At 39.0% G+C, this 8,642-nt stretch overlaps 1 non-coding gene across 1 annotated transcript; it reads right to left on the reverse strand.

Moving 5' to 3' along the window:
- Positions 1-7,901: 7,901 nt before the first annotated feature.
- On the reverse strand, positions 7,902-8,028 carry LOC113458452. The gene has a single exon (XR_003378832.1). It is a non-coding gene; the product is annotated as a small nucleolar RNA SNORA40 (small nucleolar RNA).
- Positions 8,029-8,642: the final 614 nt, after the last annotated feature.

Consider the following 8,642-nt stretch of genomic DNA (forward strand, 5'->3'; position numbering starts at 1 on the left):
TGGATTTATAAGGAGGCATCCAACATCCAACCAACACTGAAGTTCTAGGCTACCATACAGTAAATCAGAAATAAGTTGAAACTCCTCTGCAAATTGTGGAGACATCTGTTATCCACAGTGATGATGACCGTTTTTATGGTCTTCTGACACAGTGAGTAAGTAGAAATTTTTATAAGGCTTGAACTTCACTAGCAATATGGCCTGGAAATTTATTAGCATCAATTCCCAATCATATTTGGACAGGAATTCATCTTAGATAATGCGGTCTTAATGTTGTTTATAAGAACATGTTGGGAGATAACTTTGTTTTGATAAATTAAGCATTCCTAGCTGAGCTCTTATAAACAAATATGTAAAAGCCACAAAAGATACCAGGAAGCTTAATCAAATAATTCTGACAGTCTCATCAAGGTTTCTGGGCTTTGTCAGTATCTTTTATTATAAATCTTACTGCTTCAAATCATTTATTATTAGAATGAAAAAGGAAACAGGGCTTTTTTTGTAATTATTTTAGTTTTTACAACTTGTTCCTATGATTATTAGCAAAAAAAAAAACTTGCCATGATTTAGCAAAGTCTTTTTTTATTTTATTATTATAGGTATTCATGAAATATTTATTAAAGAATTATTCCTTGTGCTTTGGGGATAACTTCATGCCAGGAATAATAATACTCTTGGAATGTGTCAACAATATTAAATTGTATGTATACAATAAATTAACAAATAACCATTGTTAATAATATTTTTTCTGAGCTGGACTAGACTGGTAATGACTTGGGAGTTAGAACACTTCCTACTCTTACAGAGTCCCAGGTTCAATTCCCAGAACCGACATGGTGGCTCACAATCATCTTTAGCTCCAGACTCGGAGAATCCAAATCGTCTTCCACACTGGCAGACACCAGCTACACAGGTGGAAAGCACACACACATAGGCAGGCAAAACAGTCATACACCGAAAATATAAATAAATAAATAAATAAATAAATAAATAAATAAATAAATAAACAGATTCATCTAAAATTTCTTTTTAAAATAAATAACATTCTTTCTGCCTTTAATCAATTTCACAGCTACTCATAATTCCTATGTAACTTAGACCCAAGCCTAGGGCACCTTGATTCCTCAAGGAAGAAACAAGCTTGATTCAGACTTGTAACTGCAAGTCCGAAGCTCCCATTAAAGCCTGTAAATTCTCAAGGGTCTATCTAACCAGGCATTTTAATAAGAAAACAGTATTTTGTTCTCAAAAGAATCCCCCATCAGTTACTGAGAATGCATTTTGATGCTGAAATCTTTAGCTATCAGCTCCTACTTAAATCTCAGAAAACCAGTTTTCTTTTCCAGACAAGTACCTATCCTGCTGCAAACCTAAATCACAAAAGCATGAAACTAGGTTCCATCCATTCCATTTGAGACTATCCTTGTAGACTGAGATTATATTGACTAAAATTTATATAAAATTTTTATATAAATTTTGCATAAAATTTAGTTTTCTTAATAACCAAAAATTTTTGCAGTTGATACTTGTTATACAGATGCCTATATTTTAGAAACATTGTGCAAAACAGAAAATGGGTCATCCCTGCTTCTAGCTATCACGTGGAGGTTGGGCTTCCCCAGCTCTAAAGTCCAAAAAAGGCTCGATGCCAGCAACAGGATGCAACAGAGAGGAATAGTCAACATTGTTGCATTTTCTCACAAACTCCATGTTCCAGCACAGAGTCTGCATTCACTGTCTCCTCTGAAAAAATTATTGCCCTGTGTATCTTTTATTCCTATCAATCTTTAAGCAAATTTATAAATGGCTATTTTATATTCTGAATGTGTTGATGGTCCCTGTGCCTGATGTTCTGAATGCTTGGTCCCAAGTTTGTAGTGACATTTTGGGAGGTAATAAAAATGTTGAGAACAGGATCTCTCTAGAATCCAGAATCTAGAGGAAGTAAACCAATAGGGGATACACATTTGAATGGATGCCTGGTTCCCCTTTTTCTCTACTTCCTTTTTGCCATGAGATAAGGGGCTGAGTTATACGCTCTCTGCTATAATGAACTGAAAATGAGTTAACTAAATCTTCCCCTAGCTTGTGTTATATCAACAACACAAAACCTGAATCATAACCTAGACCTACACCACATGCAAAATTTACACTTCGTTCTATGCTTTCATTGGAATTCTGCTTTCTCTGTCTCTACTGCCTTTTCTTTTTCATGCCTACTATGTAACTTGTTCATTCATTGTTTTTTATTTAGTGATGACTTCACTCCTGTTAGCGTATAATCTCCAAAAAAGAGCAGGGGTCTGATATCTACAAAGCCCAGTCTCTCCTCAGCATTTTCTTTATTCTCCTCTCCAATTATAACTGTTCCAATGCTTTCCATTTCCAATCATTGGCCTTGCTCCTGTCCAGCCTGTTGGCCAGTCTCTCCATCCTCCTTTTGCTAACTCGTTGGTTAATACCTCCGTGACTTTGGGTAACTATTCACCCTGAAACACATCTTCAGCAGTTCTGAGCTCCCATGGTTACATTCCCAGACAGGGCCCATCCTTTCCTTCGCTGCCTGTCCTTCCTCCTAGGAGAAGTTTATACTCCCCTTTCTCAGTTCTCCAGCTGCAGTCTCAGGGACTTCCCTCTTCTCCCTTACTTCACTTCTCTCTTCTTGCTGGATAACCTCTGTGGGTTTTCTTACTTCTAACTTTGTACCAAGATGTAGCATACAGCTTAACCACTGGCTTCCTACTCTCCACCACCAATTTTATTTTCAGCTATCTTTTAATAGCTGATAAGCATCTGGAAGGCCCCAGGTGGGAGGTTAGACGTGTACACAGAGGTATTAGATAAGGGAAGAGTAGCTCTCCAGAGATCTGAGCACTGAGGGCAACTGCCTGCACCAGGAAGAAGGTAACAAGAGCTCAGGTTCTCTATTTCTTCCTCCGAGGGTGATCAAAGTCTCCTCTGTGGTTGCGATGGAATGGGCCATTCCAGGTTTCCAACCCCGTTTGTTGTGAACAATGTAGGGCTGGAGGGATGACTCAGTGGGCAAGAAGAGAATGTTTCCTGCTCTTACAGGAGACCAGAGTTCGCTCACCAGCACCCTTGTCAGGAGATTCACAACCTCCTATAGCTCTCGCTTCTGGAGATCCACTACCCTCTGGCATCCGAGGGCACTTGTACACATGTGCACACACATGCACACACACACATAAAGTAGTAAATAACTTTTTAAAGACAAATCTCTGTCTTTGGACTTGGATTGCTCTACTGAACCCATCAGAGAGTAGAGGAAGATGAGAGATGGACAGGACACTGGGAAATGCCTCTTCCAGGCATTTAAGAGGTAGTCATTGAAACTTGTGCCGTCATCAAATTAAGAATGAGAGCTCAGGTGGTCCATGCCTTCCATGTGGTTAGCGGCCTGGCAAGAAGGAATTTCTTAGTCTCACTTTTACATCTTGATTTGTGTCATTTATAAAACCGTTAGACCTCCGTGAATCATACCTTCCACTCTGACTAAAAGGAGACATTTTAGCACATTGCCTTCACAGTTCCTTCAACTGTTAACTTTTCACTGGTCTACAATTTTTTGAGATCTGTACCACAGGATATCACCACAGGATCACATTCAGTTTTGTAAAGCCGGCTCATTTCTTTCTGTTCCCAGAGAAACTCCAATTTCAACTTGCATATTCCTTATCCCCATTAACGCCACCAATGTTCTCATAGTAACTGGTCATACCACAGTATTGCATTTTTCCATATCCACTGGACTGTAGTTTTTCCTTTTAAAAAGTTATTTACTACTTTATTTGTGTGTGTGCATGTGTGTGCACATGTGTACAAGTGCCCTAGGATGCCAGAGGGTAGTGGATCTCCAGAAGCGAGAGCTATAAGAGGTTGTGAGTCTCCTGACAAGGGTGCTGGTGAGCGAACTCTGGTCTCCTGTAAGAGCAGGAAACATTCTCTTCTTGCCCACTGAGTCATCTCTCCAGCCCTACATTGTTCACAACAAACGGGGTTGGAAACCTGGAATGGCCCATTCCATAACAACCACAGAGGAGACTTTGATCACCCTCGGAGGAAGAAATAGAGAACCTGAGCTCTTGTTACCTTCTTCCTGGTGCAGGCAGTTGCCCGCAGTGCTAAGATCTCTGGAGAGCCACTCTTCCCCTATCTAATACCTCTGTGTACACTTCTAACCTCCCACCTGGGACCTTCCAGATGCTTATCAGCTATTAAAAGATACAAGCGATCACGTCCAGGCAATTATAATGACTTTCCTAGCCAGCTCCTGAGGCAGGCAAACAGAGAGAGGGAGGGCTCTAACAGCAGACAGATGACTCACCTTGAATCTCAGATGTATTTGGATCTGTCTAGGGATTTGGATGCACTGAAGCTGGACAAAAACTTAGGAAACATATTCCATAAGTATTTGAAAATTAATGATCTCTGAGACAAACTTGGACTGATAGAAGATAGGAGAAAGCAGGTGGCTGCAGATAAAATCTACTCAAATCTCCTCTTGCCCATATTAGATGGTTACAAGCCAAAGTGATTCCATACAGCCTTTCCAAGTCTTTCTAATGTGACTGAGCAACCATCTGTGTTTCTTATAAAGCTGTGGCCACCTAGTGTTTTATTTTATTCCTTCTCTATTTGTCATCCATTTACCCTCATTACTGCTTCTCTAAGATGTCATCTCCAAATAAAATTGCTACCAAGTGCATTTTGCCTCAGTTCTCTGTATCCTTGAAAATCCAAGTCAAAACGGATATCTAGTAATCTCCAATCCCTCTCTCATCTTGTTTGCAGTCAGTGAGTTGTTCCATTATTCCACTGCCCAAGTTTCTACATAATATCATTTCCATCTCTGATGGAGAACTTCAGCCAATCACATTCTGTTTAGGGTGTGTCCCCCTGGGGCCTCAGAAAAACAGATAAAATATCCAGGTGCGCTTGCCCTCCTTCCTCTTTGCCCCCCTGCGCTTCCGGATCACTGGAACGCTGATTTCGTAAGTTTCCTTTCTTCTGTTTATTAAAGCTGAATATTATTTTAAGTTGGTCTGGTTAATTATAAATACCGATCTACCACGCCCCTTCACATCTCTTCTTCCTGTGGCCTCTTCAGATGCTTCATCTTTGTTCTACCCTTACTGCTTTATGGAATGCTATACAAGTCCAACCCAGTACATTCTCTTCTATACGTTGGGTCTCACAAATAGCAATATAAACTTCTCAAAATATATCATCTTCATTTTCAACAATCTCGACCAACTCCAAATGATTTTAATATAGTGATAAAAATCCTTTTCTTTATAATAAAACAGTCTTCAGATATATCATCTGCTAATTATTGCAGCCTATTTCTCCATCATATCTGTATGTCTCTTCTCTATTCCAAAAAGCAGACCTTGTGTTAGTTCGGGAACAAGGCACAGCTTTACTTTCATTTCCCGGCTACCCAGACCAAAATAATCACACAGAAACTGTTGTAATTACAATACTGCTTGGCCTATTAGCTCAGGCTTCTTATTAACTAACTTTTACATCTTAAATTAACCTAACCCATTTCTACTATTTTTTTATTTTACCATGAGGCTGTGACCTACAGGTAAGGTTCCTACAAGTATCTTACTCCTTCAGCAGCTACATGGCAGCTCCCTGACTCCACCTACTCTCTTTCTATATGTATATCTCTTCCAGCCTGACTATATTGTGCCCTGCTATAGGCTGAAGCAGTGTCTTTATTAACCAATGGTAATAAGCATATTCATAGCATACAAAGGGGAATCCCACATCATTTACTCATTGAAAACATCTCCCTTCTTGAAGCTCCTTTCTACTGTGTATCTTATTTACTTACCTACAAAGATAACTTCCATTAAGAACTTGACACTGCCCTTAGCATTTGTAACATGTTGAGTAAAGTACTAAATCCTCTATCGTAAAATCTTAGCTAGACCCAAATTAGAAATATTAAGATACAGAGATATGTAATTGTGTCAGAGCACCAATCTCTCTATGCCATTGTGGTACTGACTCTGTAGTATTAATATGGCTCTCTGTACAAAGCATTGCAAATGTACCCATCTCACTATGACAGATTTCTCATTCCCTCGAGTAGAAATTTTGGATCCATTCTAAAAGAATCTGGAGATCTGGGAAAGCCCCAATTATTTCAACACTTAGTATCCCATACAACTCTTCTTATTTTTCAAAGACTTATTTATTCATTCATTCATTCGTTTATTTATTTATTTATTTATTTATGCATATATACAGGGTTCTGCCTGTATGTACACTTTCAGGCCAGAAGAGGGCACCAGATCTCATTATGGATGGTTGTGAGCCACTATGTGGTTGCTGGGAATTGAACCCATGTCCTCTGGAAGAGCAGAGTGCTCTTAACCACTGAGCCATGTCTCCAGCCCTCACACACAACTCTTTTTCTGCTTGTTTGTTGATATGGCAGTGATTTGAAATGAAGGCAAGAACAAAGAAAGCATATGAAGATATCCTTATCAATATTCATATTTCATGGTCCACAAAGTCCTAAGAATGTAATCACCAAACATGTTAAATGAAAGAGGGAAAGTGAATGAGTTAAGGAATTCATTTGAGAGAAAGAGAATATTTTTTCTGGACAGTTCAAATTCTTCTTCCTTCATGAAACTTCTACCAGTTTCCTTGTTTGCTATAAAAAAGACAAAAAGTGTCCTAAATTCCTTTGTTGGTTTCTGTGGGGTCATTATTAGGCCCTTACTGGTTTGTTTTCTTATGTTGAAACCTTCTTTGGAAGTTTGTATTCCCATGGAATCATACTATAAGCTCTGGAAGGCAAGTCTATACTTTATCCTCTTTGCTTTCCTGGAGTTAAGAGAATGTCTTAATATTTTCCATTCCCCCCTTTATTTATTTATTTATTTATTTGTTAAAGATTTCTGCCTCCTCCCCGCCACCACCTCCCATTTCCCTCCCCCTTCAATGGAAGAATGGATGAAGAAAGTATGGAATATACACATATTAGAGTACTATTCAGCAGTAAAAACAATGACTTCTTGAATTTTGCATGCAAATGGACAGAAATAGAAAACACGATCCTGACTGAGGTAAGCCAGACCCAAAAAGAGGAACATGTACTCACTCATAATTGGTTCCCCCCTCTTTTTTTAAAGATCATGCCATTCTTAGAGATTAAAAATTATGGAAAAGAAGTTTATATAATCCTGCTTCTTAATGCTGACAAGGAAGGAAGGTTTATTTAGTTTTTGTTGCTGTTTATGAATATACATAAGATTATTAGACAGATAAGTAAAATAAAACTGATAAGAAAATATGATTAGTTAAAAATAAGGTTGGTTAAATTGAAATGAAAAACAGTCGACAGGAACTGGAGAAATGGCTTGTTGGTTAAGAGCACTGGCTGCTCTTCCAGAGGTACTGGATTTACGACCCAGCTCCCAAATAGTGGCTCACAAATATCCAAAGCTGCCAAAAGGATAGAAAAATAAAAGTGTCTTTGTGACCTTCGAGATGTGCCTTGGGAACTACTGGTAGGGCATATATGGTTAATGCTACCACAATTGGTTGTGACTCTCCCTTGAAACACCCATGGTCTACATTGGAGTGAGTCCCACTAGCTGCAGCTCTTCAGTCAGGAGCTCATGTCACACTTGACCGTGTCTTACTCTCCTCTCCCTTGGGAAGTGTGTACTCATTTCTCTCATTCCTTCTGAGTACACACTTCTCCTTTCTCCTTTTTCTTCTTAACCCGCACTCAGGTATGGAGCAGAGACCAACCAAGAGTCTATGTATGCTGCAGGCTTGACGGTCTCAGATCTGTTGTTTTTAAAACCAATCTTATTACCAATGCCACCATCACTTTGAATTGTAGTGAGCACCACATCCCTTCTGATATGTATCAAAACTCATACTTAATGAGTTCTGGGTTGCAAAGGAGGATTTATTTTTATATGCGTGTCTTTAAGTCTTTGTTCACCAATTCAGCAAAAACCACACATAAGCGTTGCTCTTTTTTTGAGTGTTTTAGATGGGAAGGAATCACTGGAACAAACCAATTATAGTGCAATCTGGATGCATTTGAGAAATTAAGCGTATGTGAATGGCATACTTAAGAGAGCCACTTCCAAATACTACTAAATTCTGCTGCCATAGCATCATCACAAGGTTCTAGATTGAATTTTTGCTGGATACACGCTTTCATCTCTGTGGCCCTCTTTGTGCCCACAATTTCTCTGTCTTCTACTTTTAAAAATTATTTTAGATATTGGCAAGCCCCATAGCTAAGTTTTTGTTTAATTTACCCAGCTTCTTCCCATGACTGGGTATAGAGTTTCCACCCCACTATTATGATTATTTAATAGGACTGCTTTGGATTACCGAGACATCCAGATTATGTAAGAGTGTGCTGACATTGTGGCATTTCCCCCTGTGGCTGCATCCGCGAGGAGCAAAATCCTCTTTCCTGTTCCCAGGGCTTTGTGAAACCAGGACCACAGCAGCAAACCATTATATGATTGCCCTCAGTATTCTCATTGTCTGACAGTCAAAAGAGCAAAGTTCAGACTCGTTTTACCTTCAACTAACTTTATAAATTTTAGCTCCTCCTTGAAATTAATCTG

This window comes from Microtus ochrogaster, unplaced genomic scaffold (assembly GCF_000317375.1).
Source record: "Microtus ochrogaster isolate Prairie Vole_2 unplaced genomic scaffold, MicOch1.0 UNK28, whole genome shotgun sequence".
In the NCBI taxonomy this organism is placed as follows: domain Eukaryota; kingdom Metazoa; phylum Chordata; class Mammalia; order Rodentia; family Cricetidae; genus Microtus; species Microtus ochrogaster.